The 25,837-nt window shown below is 34.3% G+C and overlaps 1 protein-coding gene across 3 annotated transcripts in view; it reads right to left on the minus strand.

Moving 5' to 3' along the window:
* The window catches only part of LOC126832585 (zinc finger CCCH domain-containing protein 10), a 69,131-nt gene that overhangs the window by 33,531 nt on the left and 9,763 nt on the right, over window positions 1-25,837 (minus strand). The window contains exons 2-3 of one of the 3 annotated variants that reach the window (XM_050563426.1): window positions 22,293-22,451; window positions 20,102-20,155 (exon numbers count right to left, since the gene is read on the minus strand). The gene's annotated coding sequence lies outside the window, so the exon portion shown is untranslated. Of the gene's footprint in view, window positions 1-15,685; window positions 15,815-20,101; window positions 20,156-22,292; window positions 22,452-25,837 lie in introns of those variants that run through there. The other 2 variants (XM_050563424.1, XM_050563425.2) reach the window with 2 other exon arrangements.

The following is a 25,837-nucleotide window of genomic DNA, read 5'->3' on the forward strand; positions in this document are numbered from 1 at the left end:
TTCTCATTGTTGAATAAAACATAGTTTATTGGTTACATTCTTAAATGACATTTCAATCCAAAACACAGCGGAAAGCACCAATTAACCAAATTCTTGTGATTTTATCAAGATTCATTTAGACCAAACCAATTTAATTTATAATACTTCAGGGTCTTCATACCACCCAAGTTTCATGAACAATGTTTTGTGTAACATTTTAATGTTAAAAGGTATGGAGTTCAATTTTAAGCTTTTCAGAGGAGCAGCCAAATATTTTTTTTGTTTTTAGATTAGGTTTTGTTCTAGAGAGAGAGAGAGAGAAATGGGATTTAACGTCCACTTGACACAAACTAGGTCATTTCGGGACTAACATATGGTTTAATTTTATTTACATAATTCGCTTGCGCGTAGGGGTCTTTAGCAGTGGGAGGAAACCGGAGGCCCCGGAGAAAACCCACGAGGTTGGACAGGCGACCCTACTTTGCCACGTACAACCGGGGATTCGAAACCGGTTTTGTTCTAGATACAGGGCTGGATTTATCATTAGGCAAAATAAGCACATATAGGGCATCAAGGTATTTGTCATTGCTGGATTTACCATGGGTCACCATACGTTGCAAAATTGCAAATGGTCTGGTTGACGAGAAACCCCTCTGTTGAAATTTTGAAGTATATTAAAAATCCCAATAGATGTTACGTAAGATTAGTTTGGAGAATCTGATCAAAGACTTAAAAAGATGGAGAAATTTTTCAATTATTATAAATAAACATTGTTTTCCATCTTAATGTAAATTTGTTTAATTTAAAGAAAAAAAACCTTTTATTTTATGGTTTATCATTGAATTACCGGTACATATATTATGGGGACACTAAAATCTTGTTAAGTGCTTAGGGCCTCGATAGATCTTAATCCGGCCCTGAATGATGTTCCTGAAAAACAAAAAAATTAATTGGTCTGGCCTAAGTGGGAATTGTAGACTTACGACTGTCAACTATGCAGACAGAGATGCAACTGTGATAAACTCTCATAAACAATGAACTCAGGGTTTCAGATAACCCAATAACTGTCAAGTTTTTTCACTATGCTATTTATTCTGAATTACTGGATGTAAAAGGCAGTATTCTGTTGCAAAAGATCATGCATTTCCTGTGTCAACATCCAAAGATTATAAAAAGATTATGAACACAGCTGAAAATTTCTCACAGAGTATTTCTTGATTTAAAGACTATATATATAATTCAAATGAAGTTCAACTATTCAATTAAACAATAGGAAACAATTCAAAGACCCTATGCAGCATTATTTTAGCACTATAGAATCCCTTGCCAACTAATATGATCAGTCAAAAAATGCAATCTGATTAAAACACAGATTCTATTGCATTTATTTTTTTGTAGTTCCAAATTTTGTTTTACTTGTCTTTACTACACTAGGATCTGGAAGAGTTGTTACATAACATGCGTTCTGGTTGATGTGAGGGATTAGCCAACGAAACGGTCTGTTGCAGCGAGTTCTTGGCGTGCAGTGCACAGAATTGTGTGTATCCCACTAGAAACATCAACAGATTGGTTCATAAAATGTTGGACGTCATAGGGTCAAAAGTCGCTCGTATGACCCCTGATGCAACCCCCCACTACAACCGGTCAGATCTCCATGTAGTGGAGGCCATCGAAAGTTTAAAAAAAACGGAACAAAATTTAGATCTCTGTTTTTATCAGATTGTCAAAAAATGGTTTAATTCCATTCAATATTTAAAAAGATATGACAAATTGAATAATCCATCATCATCTTTGTTTGCCGTGAAACAAATTGATGGGCCTGTTTTAAATCTGATTGAATCCAAGCCGGGAGGTTATCTAGCTTTGGTATTTTGCTTTTGTTTTCTTTATTAAATGTTAAATAATCAATCTGAGTACATATTAGTGTAGATTAGGCTGTGAGACATTTGATACATCAAAATAGAACATATTTTAAATAGAGCTGAGGTTTTATGATAAGGGTCATCCTAAATACAGTCAAAATAATAATACAAACATATAACCAAATAAGATGGATGATGGGTTGGTGGTGGGAGGATGAAATCTGATAGGAAAAAAGCAGGCAAGCTTGGGGAACTATGTTTGAGTTGCTCTCAGCTTTAAATTATCATACTTTACCGCAGTAATTAAAGCATCAAATTTTATTATTATGTTTGGCAGCATATTTTGAAAACTAAAAGTAGTTAATTGCTTCCAGTAATTGTTATTGATAGGTAATGAAAAATAGCTCTTATCTGGGTTGTGTGTAGGTCTGTCAAGGGGAAATTATGTGCAAGACAGGTGCATACAGCTCTTAGTGGTTAAGAAAGCTTACAACCGTATTTCCACTTTGATAGAGATCTTAGAGTCTCTAAAACAAGTATTCTAGAAATGAAGAGTAAGCACAAGCAACATTGGCCAGAAAACATTGTTTCTAAACATTCATATGATATTCTTACTCGAGTTGAATGCCAAGAGTTCACGAACATGAAGCTTTAATGGTTTGCATATTTTACTGATAAATGGGGATGTTTTACTAACAGGTACAGAAGGAAAGACGATGATGACAAAAGAAGTATGGGGAATTATTGACATTCATGTATTATTGGTAATGAGACATACACACAGGCATTGTGTTACCCATAATGTTTACACGTTATTAGTTTATTCAGGCTGTTTGAATCAAGGTAATGATTATCTCCCCTCGATAAATAAACAATGAAGACATATATAAAGTTATTGATTGACATTATTGGTGATAAACTTCTGCTACATACATAAATGCACAATCATGACACACAACAACCAATTTTAAAGGGAATATTTAAAACTACAGTTGACACTAGTGCACTGAATGTATTAAATATATTAAATCTAAGGCTGACCTTAAAAATATCTTTGTTTCGCCTAACGCGACCGACTAACTAAAACTACCCCCGACTTAAATTATTTAATTGCACTTTTCCGCGATCTTTTTATTTTATTTTGTGTGTCAACCTGAAATATATCACGAGAGTTATTTCCCTTTACTATGGCTATGGTTTGATTCATTATTGAAACTGGTTGATCAAGACGAAGGCGTCATAGGTGTCGCTTCTCAACAAAATGGTTGCAGACGATAAGCACGTCCATTCCCACGAAATGATTCTGCCTCTATGTCTGTGGGGCGTCGTTTTAAACATGACGACGATATTTTCAATATCCGTTTTCGAGAAAAATGAAGGCATAACCCGCACGATCGTTAAAAACGTGTTGAGGGAGTTTCAAACGTGAGTTTGTGGCAATTCGTGTGCGAGTCGTGCATCACGAAAAATCCCGATGTCATTGATTTGTTTGCCAATAAAAGAAGACGAATGTTTGCACCCGGAAAATTATCAAGCTGTCAAATTAGCTCTTAAAAAAAAAAATCTGAAAAAAACCCGACCTACCGACCCTTCTCCTCGATTGTGGGTCGGGTTTGGTGAAACAAAGATATTTTTAAGGTCAGCCTAATTAAAATAAGAACCCTTGACAGTTGGAATCGGATGAAGAAACGGCGGAAACTCTGTCCGGCTAAAAATTCTCTCACAGTATACACTGTATGGTGTATGCCCGTCTTCATCAGCCTCATTGGAACAAAAAAAGTAGGATATCAACCACCATTTTATCTAGTTTTCTTATTATTAGACCCAAAGAAACTAAAGCCCACTGCACTGTTTTATTATAATAATTTATGACCACCCTATAAAAATTATTCAACATATAAATATTCAGGAAATATGATTTAAAGATACATTATGGGAGATTAGATAAAGAGCTGGCAGTTCTCAATGTTATAGTTTAAAACTAGATAATGTACAGGGAATATGCTGAAAATTACAGTCAAATTGCTTCACTCTTAGCCGAGAAAACCTAAATTTAACTTCTTTGTAGCCTTGATTGTCATTGTTAGCGCTGTCACATTAAGTAAGTAACATTAAGTAACAAAGTCTTGATTATCAATTTTTGCATTTAATCATCAACGGACATTGGACAGCAGATCGGATTCAAATCCATTGAAAATAAGACAGATAACTATTGAGAGTTGATTATGATCTTTTCATGTCTAATTAATAGTTTTAACATTTCAGGCCTAAAGAAAGACCTGCAATAGGCAGATTTAGTTCTTGCATAATGCATGTTTAAGAGCAAACTTGTACTCAACTTGACGAAAATCACAAATAAGCATATCTGCAAATTCAGAAAGGCACATACATGTATGTACAGGATGCTTGGTTTGGAGGAGGGAATTTTTGAAAAATTAGGGTGTGCTTGTCAATGGCGATTTGTAGCAGATTTAAACGAATATGACATTCAATTTCATTAGCTACATCACCCCAACCAACAAATAGCTGAAATAAGTGAATAGTTATTCAGGGGGAGGGTCATCCTCACCTTGATCTAGATCTGCCACTAAAGATTTACTACTACAAATGACACAGAAAAGTATTAAAAGGACAATAAAGCTATTTTTAAACCAAGCCTTATATAGAAGAAGGTTATAAAACTTTTAAGTATAGACATCAATCTAATATAGTTTGGTATTTATATAGTTTTCTAATCACTTGGCACTATTAGAGTGATTGATGGAATCATTTTTATTATATACGCCCAAAATGTGTATTTTTGACCCATATGAACGACATAATGCTTAATGTCTCCTGATCATTAAGGCAGCCACATGTCTAAATGTCTAAGGCTCTTGCTCGTCAACAAGGAGATCAGAATTTTGAATGATTATATTAGTATTCAATTTGAAAATTTATCCAGTGTGTCCTCCATGTATTGTAAATAAAATAGATGTAAACGTGTTGTAAAATGAGAAATCAAAGTAAGAACTCCCATAAAATAATATTTTCGTCAAGTGTGTCTAGTTAATCGAGTTTCGTTAATTTCCATGTATTTCCGGTAAAACACAATAAAAAAAATTCTTGATGGACTAGTGAGAATAAAAAGATCAGGGCATAATTTAAAGAACTTTAATGCTGGACAATCAGTTAAAATATTCTTTGAAATGAAGCATCGCAGACCTAACCAAAAGTCTACGCCACAAACTGTTACATCTAAATGCAGAAGTGCTCAAAAATCTAAGAATGATTAAAAACTAAAGAATAATAAAATTAAAATTTTATCACATTATTCATATATAGTCATTTGTTATCAATAAATTAGAAGTAACATCTTGTTATTTAGGTGCTTTGATGTTAAAACTGAAAATCTTCTAATCAATTTTTGAATTTGTTAATCAAATTTAGCAAAATTGGACTTTTTGATAATCAACTGTGAGCACTCCAAATGTTTCTTACAAAGTGTTGAGGGGAGATAACTTCAACTAATGGCTTTTCTTTCAGTACCAAGACTAATAAACAACAAAGTTTTCCTGACAGGTAAAGCTAATCCCAACAATTGATCACTGGTCAACAACTCCTGGTATCTAGCCAAAAATGTTATGGTCTGCCAAACATGGTTATCTTTAAAACAAATGTAAGATTATGGTTTGCATTAATCTAAACTGAATTGCACATGGATTTTCGGATCAATTTTATGTTCCTATAAACGCGTGTGGATAATAAAGTAACTGCATAATGATCGAAACAACATACTGGTAATAAATAAATCATTTCTTCAAGTCTTTCGGTGCATAAGCCATGCACGATTCTTTATCATAATTACATCTATCTCTGAGGATTTTTACCTGTGTAAAGATAGGTTGCCAATCATAAGCCGGCAGCAGTTAACTTGTCTAAGCAGCCCACACACCTTTACATATTGTGAATCTTTGGGTAAATAAACAGATCACAAGATTCTATGGCACAATCAAAAGCAATAACTCTATAAATAAATATCAAATATAGTTGAAATAGGATTCTTCATCTGAACAGTTCAAGCAGATCGGATGATAACGTTTATTACCGTAATAGAGAAAAGTGTGGTGACTCTAGTAGTGATCACAATTTCAATAGGGTTTCTCATTAAACCAACTTGAACTAAATATATTTTTCAAGCAGATTGGATAATAACTCTTCACTGGAGCATTTACAAGGAACTCTAGAAGAAATATTGATTATAAGTTTTAAACATCAGTTGATAACTTTCGTTGTTCACCAGATTGTACAAATGGGTCAAGTGCAATAACTCTAGAAGTTATAATAAATTGCTGAAAGTCAATATGTAAATATTCTACCACAATTCAATATGAATATCAAGAGATAGAGAAACAGGGTTTACTGTCTACTCAACACAAACCGGATCATTTGGAGACTACATAATAAACTGAAGAGCCCTGAAAAAATAATCCACAAGGCTTGACACACGACAGTACTCCTTGTCACATACAAGCATGGGAAAGCATGTGATCACACCTAGCCAATTGACTCAATGACAGACCATATGATCTAAGGCCACATGTTAGATTATTCGGCCATCGACCTCTAAAGGATTGCTGCATAGATAATTAATACATCAAGCATTAATCAAATGAAGTAAGTAGTTGTATTATGTTTAAAACAATCACCTGTTAAAAAGTCAGTGTCGATTTTCACCTTTGATTAATTGACTTAAGTTTCTATTTCAAGATAATATATCAAAATTTAATTACTTATGTCATCAGATTAAAGGGAAATATCTCTTTGAGATTTGATAGTGTTATCATTTGCTACTTTGTTGGCATTAACCCAAACCAAATTATGTTTTTATAAATACATTTTTATTCTGCCAAGGGAACCTTTGTAAAAGATTAGAATAGGTTGAAATTCAATACAAATTCTGATTCAGTTTTTTTTTGACAGAGAACTTAATCTATTTTTAGAAATTGTCTTAACCAAGTGAGTGCAATTCGGTCAAACTGTTAAGTTAAGAAGACTCAGTGTAGAAGTGAGCACCACCCCCCACCCCCTTTGCATGTAAATTTTTTTTATTACAGAATAAAATAGACTAGGTACAGATTTCAACATTTTTTAGGTTAATATTCAATACATTTGTGTCTGATTGGATATTTAAGATAACAGTATGGAAGATTAAATAGAGAGCTGGCAGTTCTCACTATAAAGTTAAAAACTAGATAATGTAACAGGAATATGCAGAAAATTTAAGGTCTTTTATGGTCTTTTCATGTTAATAAATCTCCAATTGATAGTTTATATAACATTTTAGGCCTACAGAAAGACCTGCAATAGGCAGATTTACCTCTTGCATAATGTATGTTTAAATGAAATATTTCTACACCAACTGGTCTAATGAAGACAGTTATACACGATGCAGTGTTATGTGCAATGAGGGAAATTTTGGCCGAACCCCATTACTATACTGCCTTCTCTTACCTCAATTTCTACTGTGGATTGGTACATGTACAAACCATTGGTTCATAAGTGAATGGTATCAGTTTCATAGTGTAATCAGATGCAGATCTGAATTAGGTTCTTGACAAGTTGTCAAGTTATTAGACATAAATTACCCATGTCCACGATCCAAGTCTAAAATAGGACTTGTTCATTTGTCAAAGTCTACTAGCTTCTTCCTATACAGTAATTAAGCTTGTTAATCATATAATTGGTGTTGACTGACAGTATGAAAATCACTCACTGTCTCAAGAAACAAGACAATTTGACCCACAACTTGATGTTATGAGCCACAGAAAACAAGCACGTCATAATTAATTAGCTCAATTTTTGATAGATGTTATATTCTGGACATACATGCTGAAGAAGGATTCAACAAGTTTCTGTTCACATTGAGATACATGTATGACACCCTCAGATTATAAGACTTAAATCATTCCCAAGAAACCAGATGAGCAAATGGAAATACAAACTCATTTAACATCTAATAGAAGCGGCCTGTTCAACAAAACTTTTAGATGCAATCTGCCAGAGCTAAAACTGCCTATTCAAATATTATATAAATCATTTATTCACCTTTATAAGCTCATAATCAACTATCTAGACCATGAAACTAGGTCATTTTGGGACTAACAGATGGTTGAATTATTATTTTTCAATAATGTGCTTGTGCTTAGCAGTGGTTGGAAACCGAGGGGTCCCAGAGATAACTCACAATGTTGGACAGTCTATCACCCAAATGCATTCTAAATTAAACCACTCTATAGTTTTACACAGTCTTTTTCAGTTTATTGCTTAGGGATTATTTTGATTTGAATAGATTAGAACTCCTTAAATTCTTACCCCAAAAAACATTTCCCTGACCATCTAACCACATCATCTGATGTAAACTATCAATTAATATTTTGAGGACTTGTTTAATTTGGTTTAAGTTGAAATACTTGTTATAACCTATCTCTTTTCTGTCAGTATTGAGCTAAATCAATAATTAATTATTAATAATTATAGCACTGAGCATGGACTTATATAGATCCAATACATGTACCTGGTCAATGGTCATGGAATACAGAGAATTAATTAACTATGATCATCATCAGCTATTTCATCAATTACTTTGATCAAGTACATAATTTGGATTTTAATTGAAGCTTGAGACATTCGATTTTTTGGAAGATAAAAAAGCCTGGAAATAAGGCACCTGCCACATTCAATGTCAGGCACAAATTTAGGTTTTGTCAGGCTCAATTCCTCTGGTGCCTGTTATTTTGTCAAGCAGTATTTTTCTGTATTTCTATTGATTTTATTATAAAAACAGACATCCGGCATAAATTCAAGTATTTGAGAAGTTTAAATAGCAAACAAATTTTAGTTTATGAGATTTTACTGTCACTACTTCAGGTCCAACAGGATATACTTGTCGGAACTGAGATCATCGCCAGGTCAAATGGGCGCCAACTATATGATTTGGTCTTTCTTGTCAAAATTTTCTAAACACTTAATTTAAAATACATTGAACAGCCCTTCTAAAGTATAATATAACCTGCATTAAGATATATCAATTACTTTCTTATCATGTTCCGATCTAAATGTCAACATCAAATCAAAACCCTGGAACTGTTTGCCCATGGGATTTCCACTTAATGAGAGCATACTGATTACCACAATAGAAATGAACAATAGTCAATGTGAACCTGAAGAATTAATCCCACAATCCACTCCACGATAATTGGCGTAGTTCAATACCAATCACTAGCGATTGTTGCCGCCAGCCGTACATTGTGTATGTGTTTACCAAGGTCTTCTAATTATGTAATTTCACAAGTCACAAAGTAGGGATATCTCTGATAGATTGGCTTACACTACTGCCCGATGGGTATTTAACATCAATATAGTGCAGCGAACATTCATTGAACATATAATCTAATCAAATATTACCTTTGTTCTCCCGAGGATTTCAGAAAATTTATGCACCAAATAAAAAATATTGATGTACTGCCATGGAGCCCGCAGTAAATAAATGTAAGGACAAAAAATTTCTGGATTTGTTGATGTATATAAAATGGATATAAAATATGAATCTGAATTTCTAAAACAAAACTGTTGTACAAGTGAGTTTTTTTTAGAATTAAAAGTATTTTAATGGAACCCAGAGTATGTTCAATAAAATTTGATGAGAGACAGAGATAGATCCATGAGATAAGGGGCAGGCAACCCCACTCTTTGTCACATAAAAGTGTGGGATCGAGAGAGAGAGAGAAATGGGGTTTAACGTCCACTCGACACAAACTAGGTCATTTCGGGACTAACATATGGTTTAATTTTATTTACATAATTCGCTTGCGCGTAGGGTTCTTTAGCAGTGGGAGGAAACCGGTGGACCCGGAGAAAACCCACGAGGTTGGACAGGCAACCCTACTCCTTGCCACGTACAACCGGGGATTTGAAACCACGCCAGTCGACTCAATGACAGACTTTATGATACAGCGCGCGCACGCTAACCATTCAGCCATCCAACCCCTGTGTGAGATCGAAACAAGGCCACCATTTGGCCACCCAACTGCCCATTTATGGTAACAATCTAACCAAATGATACATATTATATCTCTAAAATATAGTTATTAAAATCTAATTAAGCACATGTGTGAACAAACACACACCTGTAACTGTACAAAGATTTAAGAACTATTATTATTTCATTCAGACAGACAAATAAAGATGGCAGGGTGAATCTTAACTATTACTATTATTGCCACTTTAAATGTAATGTTATCCAATCCATAAGATAAAACTCTAATTCTTAAACATTTACATCTTTTTTGTTAAAAAGTTGAACATGATTTTCAATATATATATTTTTCACTTGACATACAAAGGTATGTGAAGTGTTCTGATGATGAAGAGTCAATGAACTGTAACTGTACGAAGATTTAAGAACTATTATTATTTCATTCAGACAGACAAATAAAGATGGCAGGGTGAATCTTAACTATTACTATTATTGCCACTTTAAATGTAATGTTATCCAATCCATAAGATAAAACCCTCATTCTTAAACGTTTTCATTTTTTGTTAAAAAGTTGAACATGATTTTCAATATATATATTTTTCACTTGACATGCTACAGGGGTATGTGAAGTGTTCTGACGATGAAGAGTCAATGAACAACATTATGCTTGATTACTCTTCACTTACAGGTAATTATGATGGTATGCAAGGTGCAAGGAGTAGTCACTTTGCTCTATAAAGAACATTTAATAATATATTGTATATTACAGTTTGAAAGTCACTTCATGGTTACTGAACCAGAATGACATAGGATAGGGTGAAAAGGTATCTTCTAGGCATTAGTAGGTAAAACACAAGTCATAAGAAATTAATGAATATACTTTACAAATCTGATGCCTCATAATAGAATTATTAGTTTTCTGAATGGCTCGATCTTTTCCTTGACATTTTTAGACAACATAATAAATTGGGTATACATGTAATGTCACAAATTGACACAAATGGGTCGCAACGCATATAATAATGTAATCTGAATGTATATATACAGATTTACATTCAATCCTTTCCATTTTTACTCTAATTTCAAATCCGTTATGTTCATCGAAATATGCCTGAAGTCTCAATCAAATGGCAATCTCTAGCTTCTAGTTATTCCAGTCTACGCCGAAAGTATTTATTGTGCAAGCTCTCCAGATAAGGATATGGTATCACCGTGGAATATGTCTAGCCTCATTCTTTGAGTCCCTTGTTACAAATGGTGCCGAAACTCATTATGGTACACAAATCGTTTACCAATGATAGAATGTTTATTTTGTCTTAAATATTGGATATCAAAAGCCCATCTTTTCCCAGAAAGATTACAACATCAATGTTGATTTAAATTGACAAATAATTTGTGTTTTCAATATCGACGGCTTGGGATGATATTGAGTTAGAGACTTAGCTACATTAATATGAGGCAAAATTATCTAAATAATATGAACTATATTGAAATATATGTTTTATTATTTCCGTCAACATGCACTGTAGTAGTACTTCTTTTTTTTTTCCTTTACATGTGTACGGATACAAATTATAACATTATTAACCTCTTGAGTAATGTTTCGACAGAGAATCCTAATATTTTCTTTATTTTTACACTACCTTCTAAAGCAAATAATCCACACAGAAGGATACGACTCAGTTAATAGACACAACACATGGGAAAACAACTTCAAGAACGTCACAATACTGTCAAGTAATATTGCCACAATCTGGACATGCCGTGCTTGTAGCATAAAAAATCCCAAAAATGTGAGGAAAAAAAAAACTGGCACAAATCATAACTCAATATTGCAATTATATCATATTTCAAAATGACAATAACAGTCTTTGTCAATAACTGGAGGTCAGCCATGTTGAAACCTGACAGATATATCACATGTCGAATATTATGGGGTCCCCACATAGTTAATGCATTTAGCCTCTATTGTTCATCTGACAAACCATGATCATTTATCACAATCCCATAATTAATCCCAGCACACAATAGCGTTATTATTAGAAGATTATATATGAATGCGATTATCAATATAACCAAAGGATCAGATCTGATCCACTTCTGAAATCGGATTTCAGTGCATTTCAATTAAAGATGGGGCATCATACCATTTTAGTGCAAATCAATTAAAGATGGTACAAACATACTATTTCAGAACAGATCAATTGAAGATGGAAAAACAGGACATCGCAAACTTGTATTTCTTCTGAAGATCAATTGCTATTTGTGTGAAGATAGGATCAATCGGATATGTTACAGACATCAACCTCAATTAACTAAATTTAAATCAGTCGGAAACAAAAACAAATATCTAAAAACTCATTAGTGCTAATGACTAACTCACATCTAAGAATGTAGCATTTTTTCAAGATGCTTGTGATCCAGTTAATTAACATTAATTACTTGTTTCTCATCATGAACTAGTACATGTACTTTTTTTACCACCCTGTCCAAATGTGTTTCAAAAATCTTAATTAGGGTTTCACACTAAGTGGTAATTTCTCTAATGCAATGTAAATATTTTGTAAATATCATCCCATCGAGTCTTCGTTGTTTCAATAGAACTGATATTGCTGGATTTATTGGTTAATTCTGCGTCCATTTTATATCACGTGTGCAAATCTCGTGTGGAAATCTGTTTAATGTTTTCACTGGTACGGGAAGTGATGTTAGTCCCAGGGTAACATGGCATTGGTGAAATCCGTCATCACTGCATCTCAGTTCTGCATGTAGTTCTACATGTGAGGCTCTAGGACAATTCGTCCCTGGACAAATTATCCTGTACCCCAACTGTATGGTATTTACCTTTCAGGTCATTTCCTTGGGTCTTTTCGGGGACAAAAACCAGAATTTTTGATCTGTCTTATCAGTGATTATACATGTATACATATTTTGAATAATAATTAATTTATTAAATTTTCAGACATTTAAAGTAGCGTTGCTTGATTTGCATTTTTCGGAAAATCAAAATTAAGAAAACTAAATCCAAATACAAACAGCACAAATTTCTTTAAATTGTATCGATGTCTGGGATGGTTTCAAGGAAAGAACAATTATCACAGCCAAGTATAAATGCATCTATACATAGCTTATACAAAAGACAACAAAAAATTTGTTTGCTATTTTCTTAATTAGAAATTATTTTAGAAAGGATGTTCACATATTGATCTTCCTGATAAAAGAATTGCATTCATTAATTAAGAATGGAGTAATTACTTGCAATATGATATGACATTGTTTTCAGTTGACGATTATTATCTAGGTAACCAAGGCACTTAAACAATAGTCACTGGGTATCTTAAAAGAAAATACCAATTCTTTATGCATGGAGAGCTCTTGCCTTTCAAATTTTGGGTAATAATAGGAAGATTTCTTTGAAAACAGAATCAATGCAATTGTATATTGATCACTAAAATTAAGGTGGTAACCCAGATTAATAATTCTATGTGGGAGACTAAACCCTATATTCTAAACCCAGACAACTATCTAACCTCTGTAAAATGTATAAAGAACAAGCACGAGTGGAAGATGGACCAGGTACCAAGCATTCTGGCCCACAAGACAATGATAAATGAAATGAAATGAAATGGGGTTTAACGTCCTACTGTTCTGCTCCTATACTGGGCTAATGAAGACGGGCATATGCCATACAGTGTGCTATGAGGGAAATTTTGCCCGGGCAGCGGCACTATAGCCTACTCTTATATCGAATTCCAACTGCCAAGGGATCTTTTACGTGCATTCCAATGTATACATGGGACCTCGGTTTTCGTCTCATCCGAAGGACTAGACAGCTGTCCTTGTCAGGCCCTCCATTCTGCAACACTGACAAGGGGAAACCACGTCAGAAAACCCAGATGAACTTTCTCTGCCAATGCAGAGATCGAACACCCGACCTCCAGACTAGCGAGCCAGCGTCTTAACCAACTAGCCACCGTGGCTCCCCCACACAAGACAATGATTGTGTCCCCTCAAGACAGCATTTTTGTTAAGCATTCACATAACGTATCAACACAAACTATATTAAGTGGTAAATCAACACTTATTTTTTTTTAACCAAGTCAAAGAAATAATTATGTTTTCCATAAAGGTAAAAAAATTCGAACAATTATCAACACTATAGTATTTTTCACCTTGGTTTTATGGCAATGATTTTCCTGCCTTCAGACGATGTTTTTGTTAAATAATTTTTTTTTTTTCTGTTTTAGTTTTATTATTTTGATTAGAAACTGTTTCATTTGTTTATGTTTTAATTCAATTGTATCTCTTCTCTGAGAATATGTGTTTATGTTTTGGTACACAGTTCTCCATCATGACAGTACCTGTATTAAGACATAACCCACATACACTTTGGTTTTCAATAATTATCATTTAAACTGTACATTGTTGACAGCAAGGATTTTATTGATTCCAGACTAAGGAGAAACTACCTACATGTATAATTAACAGATTAATTATTATGATTAGTATTAACATGTAAATATCATCATTGAGAAAAAAAGTGCTCAGTCAGTAAACCATTCACCCTAACAGGTTTGTTTATATCTTGTTTATATCATCAGAGAGAGAGAGACAGAGAGAGAGAGACAGACAGACAGAAAGAGAGACAGAGATGGGGGGGGGGGTAATGTCATTATGGTATAAAGAAGAGTCATACTGATTTTCAAAATTTTGGGATCATCAATTTTTAATTTGTTTTACCTATTTATAAATAAATCTGGTGATAGTCTTATAGAATGTTTAAAAACTTGGTGAAATTGTATAGACTGGAATCTTATTGAAAAATATAAGGAAGTAGTTATCCACATATACTATGTGTAGTTTGGTTTTTTTTCCTTTTGATCTCCATACAAACAAAACAAGTAAATAAGAACATGAATTACATGCATTCTAGTTTGTTTGGGTTTTTTTCTTGACAAATTTTGCTTTATTTTTTTAATTTTCTTGGTAATTCTTGCACAGCCATCAAGAAAAGTTTGATTAATTACACAGATGGAAACAAAAAACCAAGGTTCCTTGTACCGATTGATAGTCCACATACATGTAACAAATCAACTGACAGTTGGAGTTTTACGCAGATTAAGGGGGAAACCTAGCCGTCTGGCCAAAATTCACATCACTCACCTGCCCAATATTATCAAATCATTAATTGTTTGTCCCGAAATATGATAATTCAATTTGTAATATCTTTATAAAATACTGAACAGGATTTTTGAACTGATGATCCTATTATAGATTCAACTTTTACAATATTGTAGCTTGCAAGAGATTCTATAGTGCTAAAATCACACATCTCATCTAGAGTCTTTAACTTTCTAAAGGAATTGAAGATGAAGATCTCCATCCGAACAAAACAAAATATGTCACATGATATAAGCCCACTTTGATAACCTAAAAAATTAAGCCAAGAATTCTTTTTCTTTAAATGCGCAAAAACAGAAGCTCTGATTATTTTCAACATGAAAGAAAACCACCTGCCTTTACCTGTCAGCTTGGATTAACCTACATTTGATAAGACTAAATCATCCAGATTTATGACAATCGACTTAACTAATATAAAACACAGATCTATTTTGACATAAGAAAGGTCAGTCAATAAAAATTGATTCCAATAAATAGATCAAGGTATTGCTGGGTTTTTTTTTAAAAAAAACTAGTGTGCATGTAACCAATATAAACAGACCGTATAATGGCTACATAACTTGTTCTTTTGTAACGCATGTGATCACTGATACAAGCAGATGGATAAACAAAGACAAAGATGGGAGTAACTAAGAAATGAGCTTACCTTTTAGTTGATTCTATAATTAACTTTCCCTGACAAATTAATCATATTCCTAAATAGATGAACAAGAAAGAGTGGAACTTAACCCAAGTGTACAGTCATAGTCTAGTGGACTTGATGTGGTGATACTATTTGGTGTAAAGGAGACACTATAGCGAGTGGACTACTCCACTGCAAGCGATGGGGGTGAAAGGTTCCTATCAACTAACAGCAGTCTGGAGGCAATCAACCATTTTAATGATTTTCTTCTATTTTAATAGGAATTATATGACTTTTCATAGCACGAATACGATTAATGCACAGTTCATAAAGAAATATCTGCAGATTTTTTGCGAAATTAAGCTTTGAATTAATTACGGCTGTAATATCACGAGATAAGACACATTGCTTACACTAATATTAAAATGTTTCGTTAATACCACTTCCATCAACTCTTGTCTTTAACTGGAATTGCAGAACAAAAATCAATGATGTTTCAAAGCTTATAAAAATAATATTCTTAATACAATCCAGATCAAATGTATGTTATATTATTGCATTTTATTGATGAAAACAAACTTGCAATGAAATATTAAACATGTATTGTAACAAGAGACAGTTCAAGTATGTAGTTGTATTATTCTGTACTGATGTCAGATCAAGTCCTGATAAGTTCTATAAAGGAGAGGGATTGGGTTTAATGTCCAATCAACACAAATTAGGTCATTTCGGGACTAACATGTGTTGTAGAGGTGGGAAGAAACCATCAGAGGACATGGAGAAAACCTATGGTGTAAGGTAGATGTCATCTCCTTATCGTGTATAACTACAAGCTTTGGATTGAAACCACATAAACCATTTGACTCAATGACAGACCTTATGATCTAAAGCGCATATGTTAATATCATTTGACAACCCAATCCCTCCCCTCTCCACATGTTATATGTACAGTATCATTATGTTTTGATGTGAGTTGTGATACGTTCTATAAGTCCCATACACGTATTGAAATGAATCACGCAATTCACACCATAGTATGAAACATAGGTTTCCAATAAAACAAATCGTAAAATAAGTCAGTCATGGTTGTCAAGTCAATTTATAACTGTTTTATGATGTAAAAGACACAAGGTGTACATTGATCAAGGAAAATTAATAAAACAGAGAGAGATACATGTAGAGAAGGACATGGGGTTTCACGTCCACTCGACACAAACTAGGTCATTTCAGAACTGACATACAGTTCAATTTTATTTAATTAATTTGCTTGCGTGTATGGGTCTTTAGGAGTGGGAGAGAACCAGAGGACCTCTATAAAACCCACGAAGTTTGACAGGCGACTAACATATTGGGGAATCAAAACCACACAACCTGACTCAATGACAGACTTTGTGATCCAACACGCACGCGTTAACCATTCTGACACCCAACGCCACTGAAAATTAATAAAAGAAAAAACATGAAATGAAAATGGGGTTACAGCCTACTTTTCTGCACCAACCGAGCTAATGAAAAGAATGAAATGGGTTTCAAAGTCCCACTGAAACATTGACAAAGGGAAACTACATTGGAAAATTCTGAGGAACATACTTTTTACGCCAACACTTGGACCTCCAAGTTAGCGAACCAGCCAAAACAAAAATGTAAAAGATATATACTAAAGAAGTCTATTAACCTATCATTGAGACAATTATTCAGAATTTGAACAGGTTTGCTACTTTATACAACATTGTCTATTTTATTTGAACACATAAACCTATTTTTAACTGACAGCTTTCAACACAGAAATTGTTACCAACAGACTGTCATCACCTAAAGCAAATCTGCACTATTTTTTCATGTGTCAATCAATTATCAATTGATATTGTTGCACTGCTGGCTAAATGCTTTAGAGAGTTCTGCGATTCCTAATTACCAATAACAGCACAAAGACAACTATGGACAAATTCAATAATTCATTGAATATTGACTGACTTTTCGACCGATTGTTATTTTAAGCAGCATACTTGGGTTAGTTGGCCTTTATGACATGTATGTGAAGTCATTAGTGATGTTGTTATTACCTGAGTCACTGATCCATATCGATATTCAAGTCTAGTTATCACATAAATCAACTATAATTATTAGTTAAATCTACGTCTCCATGTAGCTTTTTTTAAAAGAAACTGAATTTTGATAGTTTCGGTTCTACTAAGTCATTCCCCCGATAGCTACCATTGACAGTCAATTAGCATTAAATGTAAAGTACTGGTAGTTTACACTAAAAGTTACCTTTAAGGCTATTGTAATTAGCATACGAAAGAGATCCTCCCTGAAGGTTATTTATGTTACTTATTTGAATACCAGAAATATATATAATATTTATCTGAAAATATGATGTTTCTAATAAATCAAACCAACACTATGGCCTGTGTCTCGCTCCTCAATCCCAAAATAAATAGATGACACTCATTAATTACTTAAACATTTATCTTTTTTATACGGCCATAAAAAAATAGAGTTTTAACATCCTATGTTTCTGTACCATCTGGGCTAATGATGACCGGTATAAAGAGTGGGAGAAATGGGTTTAACGTCCAGTCGATACAAACTACGTCATTTCGAGACTACCATATGGTTCAATTCTCCATAGCAGTGGGAGGAAACCAGATATCTGGAGAAAACCCACAAGGTTGGATAGCCGACCCTACTGCCTGTCATGTGCAAGTGGTGAATCAAACACACACCACTTGACTCAATGACAGACCTTATGATGCAACATGCATGCATTAACCATTCAGCCACCCAACCCCCATGCAGACAGGTATACTCCATATACTGTTTCTCACCAACTGTTTAATTTATGACAATAAAAAATATTTTGAGAATTTATATATATTTCGTAGACATGGAAATAAGGATTTAAGTTTTCACTATTGAACTAGTACCTGATATTTAAAACAAAAATATCAATAACTAGAGCATCCACAAGCAGTAGTGGACGGACGGGGGTGAAGACAATATACAACCACATATTAATAAAATATGCTGCAAATAGACAAACCTGTGCTAGAGGACATGACAAGAGACAAGCACCAGATGAAGCCAGAATTTGTGCCTGACAATATCTATGACAGGTGCCTGAATGGCAGATTTTGTTTTACAGTCCCAATCAGGGATCGTAATCGGTTGTTTTAGTCAACTACAGCCAGTTAATGATTGAAAAAGCTGATTGATAAAACAATGAACCACCCGCTATGGTATCATAAATCAATCTACTTTCGACCCAATTACAAAGAGTTAATTATTACTTGTAGATTAAGAAGTTAATCAACTTGTCAGCTACAATAACAGCCATACTTTTGTGGGAATCAGCCAAGTGGTTCATGATCCAAGTAATCAGACCATTTAATTAAAGATAATTTGGATAAACCTGTAAATATATGTGCCTGCTGATAATTTGTAACAGGTCCAGTAAGTTGCCTTTGTGAGAATAGGCCACATGTTAAATCAGTCCCATTTAAGTAGTGTAATTTCAATCTTAATTCTCAAAGAAACATATCTTTAAATAATCAACAGCTAAACTGACATGCAATCAGTGACGCACATAATTCACATTTTATAACTTGATGTAATTGACCCCATAGACCAAAAGTTATTTTGCCTAAAATGTGTTTAACGCAAAATTAAGAAATATTTCAGTTTGCACATCCAAAAGATTTTATTACCAATATCCAGTGTTTATTAGACCGCCTGGTGCAGAAAAGTAACACATTAAACCCAATTTAATTTTTTTTTCATTATTAATAATCTTATGCACTAACATGAACTCTACTTGTACAAGCCGATTATTGGGCTTAATTTGAAAGCGTCAATTCGTGTTCATATTAGTGTGCGTGTGCAAAATTTTATCCTTTCTTGATACAGGAGATTTTATTGCAAAAAACAGTATGAGCGTATTATATAATTTGATTGGAAGCTATCTTGTAATTATGATGTCATATTAAAATTCATGTCCGTCCAAAGAATATTGGGCTTAATATCATAGCGTCAATTCGTGTTCATATAAGTGTGTGTGTGCAAAAGTTTATCCATCCTTGATACAGGAGATTTCACTGTGAAAAGATATTTGAGTGTATTAAATAATTTGATTGAAGCTGTCTTGGAATTATGTCCAATTAAAATTCAAGTCAATCCAAAGAACAAGTATGACAGGTTTCATGTCAATTGTACTGAAATTGGCAGAGCCTCAGACTTGAAGAGCATTGCCCAAGAAGAGAAAGGAGATTACTAAGTCAGTGTATGCATCCAGATCCTGGTCCAAAAACTGACCTTACATCGAGATTCACAACAATAGTCAATAACACTACTGATCTTCCATATTGTAATTTATATTCCTAATAAAATACTTATTGGTAGAACTAAACACTTTATCTTTAAATTGGGTATGAAATGACTTACCCCATGTCACATTAAACCAGAAACCTCTTGACTTGTATCGATCACACAATATACCTATTAAAATAGAGATAAATCATTAACACAGTTAAAAACTTACACCCAAAATGTATTTTCCCCTTTAAAAAAACTTACAGATCGAGGAGATTTATATAGCTTGAAATAAATGTATTTCAACACTGCATCGGTACAGTGGGCGCCATTTGAATATATCTGTGGAATCCAGAGAATGCATGTGCCTTGCGCATCTGAATAGGTTAAGTTACTCAAGCTACAGTATTGAGTTGATCAGACTTCAAATCGACATCAATGAAGTGTTTCAAATCTAAAGTAGCCCTACTGAGTTGCTTAAGTTTCAAATCGTCAGTATTCAGTTTGTCAAGTTTCAAATCTTCAGTATTCAGTTGCTCAAGCTTGAAATCTACAGTATTGAGTTGCTCTAACTAAAAATCTACAGTATTCAGTTGCTCAGGCTTCAAATCTACAGTATTGAGTTGCTCATGTTTCAAATATTCAGTATTCAGTTGCTCAAGCTTGAAATCTACAGTACTGAGTTGCTCAAGTTTCAAATATTCAGTATTCAGTTGCTCAAGCTTGAAATCTACAGTACTGAGTTGCTCTAACTAAAATTCTACAGTATTGAGTTGCCCAAGTTTCAAATCTTATTGAGTTACTTTAACTACAATTTCTACAGAACAGTTACAGTATTGAGTTACTCACGCTTCAAATCTACAGTGTTTAAACTGGTTGATTAATTTACTACACAATACACAATATGTCAGGAATTCCTTATTAATTTGAAGAAAATGAATTTAATGCCAATCTAATCACTAATGCAATTAACAAGTAATTAATAAGATGATTCACGACAGTGATTATCTGATCATTAAAATAAGTTATCACTCGTTCCTTCCTTATTATCAATCGCCATTTCATCCCCATTGTCAAAGCAATTATCATGCAATCAACATGAAATCAGTCATTGGAACAATCAGTTAATCAACTCAACTTTATTTTTCTATTCTCATAGCTTGACATGGTGTTCGAATTAGTTTAAAACAGAACATCGTTTAACATATAGATAGGAAGCTATGACCTTTATGATACATGGGAATTGGGAATATTAATTAAATTCCTTTTTATTATTGGTGGATAAACAAAGATTTATATAGTACAGATAAGAAAGGAGAAATTGGGTTTAACGTCCACTCAAAACAAACTAGTTCATTTTGGAATAATTTCATTTAAATAAGTTGCTTGCGCATATGGATTTTTTAGCAGTGGGAGGAGAAAGAGAGAGAAATGGGGTTTAACGTCGACTCGACACAAACTAGGTCATTTCGGGACTAACACATGGTTCAATTTTATTTCAATAATTGGCTTGCGTGTAGGGGTCTTTAGCAGTGGGAGGAAACCAGAGGACCTGGAGAAAACCCACGAGGTTGGACAGGCCACCCTACTAATTGTCACGTACAACAGGGGAATCGAAACCCCACCAGTTTACTCAATGACAGGCTGATGATACAGCGCAGCGCGCACTTGCTAACTATTCGGCCATCCAACCCCCCAGCAGTGGGAGGAAATCCAATAACTTTGGGCTGGTGATCCTACTCCTTTGACACATACAAGCTTGGGATATGTTAAAACGATGGGAGGCACGGTGGCTAGGTGGTTAAGACGCTGGCTCTCTAGCCTGGAGGTAGGGTGTTTGATCCCTGCATTGGCCGAGAAAGTTCATCCAGATTTTCCGACGTGGTTTCCCCTTGTCAGTGGTGCAGATCGGAGGGCCTGACAAGGACAGCTGTCTAGTCTTTCGGATGAGACGAAAATCCGAGGTCCCGTGTATACATTAGAATGCACGTAAAAGATCCCTTGGCAGTTGGAATTCGATATAAGAGTAGGCGATAGTGCCGCTGCCCGGGCAAAATTTCCCTCATAGCACACTGTATGGCGTATGCCCGTCTTCATTAGCCCAGTATAGGATTTAACGTCCATTTGACACAAATCGGGTAATTTCGGGACTAACATATGGTTCAATTTTATTTCAAAAAATTTGCTTGTGCGTAGGGGGTCTTGAGCAGTGGGAGGAAACCTTAGAACCCAGAGAAAACCCACAAGGTTGGACAAGCGATCCTCCTCCTTGTCACGTACAACCGGGGAATCGGAAACCATGCCAATTGACTTAATGACAGACCTTATGATACATCGTGCACGCACTAACCATTCGGCCATCCAACTCCTCTCAGGTTATAAGAGGCCCATCAAAAGATTTTGGTGAAGATTATAATGTGGCACTGACTTCTGAAAATGTTGTCTGTAGTTGATGTTGACAAATTTTTGATTCATCATAGATCTGTAAATACTGAACAGAATTAAACCATTTCTGGACTGACATTCCTTTTAGGGATCTAACTTTCACAAAATTATCGTTTCCAAGGATTTGCTGAATGCCTCAAATGACGATCACAAACTTCAAGTTAGTCCATTAATGTTTCACACAGCTAAATTACACAATCAACACGCTTAATCCACCCAACCAAACATGTGTTACTTAATTAATTGTTTAGTTCACACAACTATGTGTTACAGGTTTACATGAAACGTGAGCAAACATTTAATCAGTGCATACCGGGGCTTCCACTTAAAAAAATCTTGCCATATTTATCTTACTTCACAGAATATGAAGTCTTTAAAATATATTTAAAGTTGCAAATGCAAATTTTCAAGTTATATTTTTAAAATGTATTAAAATAAAGCCTTAAAATAGAATGGTATCCATAAACAGTCCTACCTTGTTAAAGAATAATCCTATTAATCCTATAATTCGCTATTGCCAGCTGAGAAATTGGCAAAAATATCATTTTTAACTTCAAATTCCAACAGTGGAAAATGGCTGCCCCATGTTGTCAATAGCAAAACAGGGGAGGTAATTGTGTTGTTATTTCCTGTGTCATAGATTTTTAAGGGTGGGAAATAATGCCCATGATCGTATAATAGTGATTTGATAACCTATAGAGCAAAAGACATACAAATAACTATGTTTTGACTTTCTTCGAAAATTTGAAATTCTCGCTTTTAAGTGTTTTTTTTTCAATAGATTTAACTGAATGTATTGTGTTTTAATGTCAAATTCTTTGCAATTCTAATTCTTTGGCCTATAAATTGACTGAAAGGTAAAGATCTCCAGCCAGTCAATTCCACTGTCAGTCAGTCAATAATAGTAAATAGGGTTGAAACAAGAGCCTGGACACACATATGGATTTACATAAAAAGTTCTGCTACAATTGTGGCCTACACATTATCTGCTTATTTTAGTTACTACCAAATAGACAGAGAGAGAGGGAGAGAGAGAGAGAGAGAGAGAGAGAGATGGGATTTAATGTCCACTCAACACAAACTAGTTCATTTTAGGACTAACATTTTTTTCAATAATTCGCTTGCATATAGGGGACTTCAGCCATGGAAGGAAACCGGAGGAAAATCCCTTTAAAAAGCCCAAAGTAACTTTCTTAGCCAATATATTTCTGCAAATTCAAATTATTCAATATCTTGAGAAATTTTGGTCTTATCATTCCAAAATGGAAATCAATAAATGTTCTGAAATCACAATGAAAAATAATCTGTATAGTTCATTATCACTTGCTCACTCTTCAACACAGGAAACAAAAAATTTCACTTGGACATCTTCTGGAGCAATACTCACATTCCCATTTTCAAGAGAGTTGTAACAAATATCTCATTATAGAATTTCTATTTGCTAATTGCACATCTGATAATTATACATGCACGTTATAATGAGTTTCCATTTCCAATTCATGTCATGACACGCTCGGGGTCGAACAATTATGTCACGTAGAAGAGGTCTGACAAACATTTTTAATTACATCACAATGCAATCACAAAAGAAAAAACTCTGAAGAAAAATGGAAGATGCCATTGCTAATAGTGGTTACACCAGCAAAGCATGAACTAATTAGAGACACGTTTTGTATAAAAAAAAAATCAGCTCCAATTAAATCCACACTCCAAATTTGTACTTAAGTAATAATAATAGTGAGTTCTTATATTGCGCACAATTTTATCAAAGTTAATGCTCAAGGCACACAATAGCACTTAGTACTCTGCAGAAATGTGAAAAACTGATAAAATAAACTTTTTATTCAAATTAAACAGAGCTTTGTGTACATTTAAATCATTAAATGAAATGAAATGGGGTTTAACATCCTACTGTTCTACTTCAACTGGGCTAATGAAGACGGTTGTGTACATTGAAATTTATAGTCATAATTTCAACTTTCAAAAAACTTAATATAATTTCATGCGTTGATTCCTCTGCCCCCCACCCCTTTTCCGATGATTGCTGTTAAAAAGAAAAGGACTCAATCAAATCTATAACCCAATTTTAATGTCATACTGCCATAATATTAACAAGCCAACAGTGAGGCTGATGTCCCCCGCCGAAAAGGAAAATAATTAGAGGACACATATAAATTTATCACAAATTATCTTTTACAAAGTATTGAACAATCAAACAGTATATCTTTACTTATAGTCTAACAATCAAAGTAGGAGAGTTATTGTTTTCCAAAGTCTCGACCAATCAAATTGCGTATCGCTCTGCTTACCCTGAGCAGAAAATGCTCATTATCAAACTTAGTCAAGGTATTACTGTAATGAAACTATACACCAAGTTTCATCAATCTCACTTAATTAGAACTAAAGTTATCGTGTCCCAAAGCATCAACCAATCAAATTGCTTATCTCTGCTTACCCTAAGCGGAAAATGCTCATCTTCGAACTCCATCAAGGCATTGACCTAATCAACACATACACCAAGTTTGAACATTCTAGCTCAATTAGGAAGAGAGTTATCGTGCCCCAAAGTATCAACCAATCAAATTGCTGCTTACCCTGAGCAGAAAATGCTCATTATCAAACTTAGTCAAGGTATTACTGTAATGAAACTATACACCAAGTTTCATCAATCTCACTTAATTAGAACTAAAGTTATCGTGTCCCAAAGCATCAACCAATCAAATTGCTTATCTCTGCTTACCCTAAGCGGAAAATGCTCATCTTCGAACTCCATCAAGGCATTGACCTAATCAACACATACACCAAGTTTGAACATTCTAGCTCAATTAGGAAGAGAGTTATCGTGCCCCAAAGTATCAACCAATCAAATTGCTTATCTCTGCTTACCCTAAGCGGAAAATGCTCATCTTCGAACTCCATCAAGGCATTGACCTAATAAACACATACACCAAGTTTGAACATTCTAGCTCAATTAAAAGTTATCGTGTCCCAAAGCATCAACCAATCAAATTGCTTATCTCTGCTTACCCTAAGCGGAAAATGCTCATCTTCGAACTCCATCAAGGCATTGACCTAATCAACACATACACCAAGTTTGAACATTCTAGCCCAATTAGGAAGAGAGTTATCGTGTCCCAAAGCATCAACCAATCAAATTGCTTATCTCTGCTTACCCTAAGCGGAAAATGCTCATCTTCGAACTCCATCAAGGCATTGACCTAATAAACACATACACCAAGTTTGAACATTCTAGCTCAATTAGGAAGAGAGTTATTGTGTCCCAAAAAGTGTGACGGACAGACAGACGGACAGACAGACGGACGGACAGACGGACAGACAGACGGACGAACCCATTTTAATAGTCCCCTGCTTTCTTCGAAAGGCGGGGGACAATTATTAATACTCATTAAATCCACATTATAA

Source organism: Patella vulgata, chromosome 9 (genome assembly GCF_932274485.2).
Source record: "Patella vulgata chromosome 9, xgPatVulg1.2, whole genome shotgun sequence".
NCBI lineage: Eukaryota > Metazoa > Mollusca > Gastropoda > Patellidae > Patella > Patella vulgata.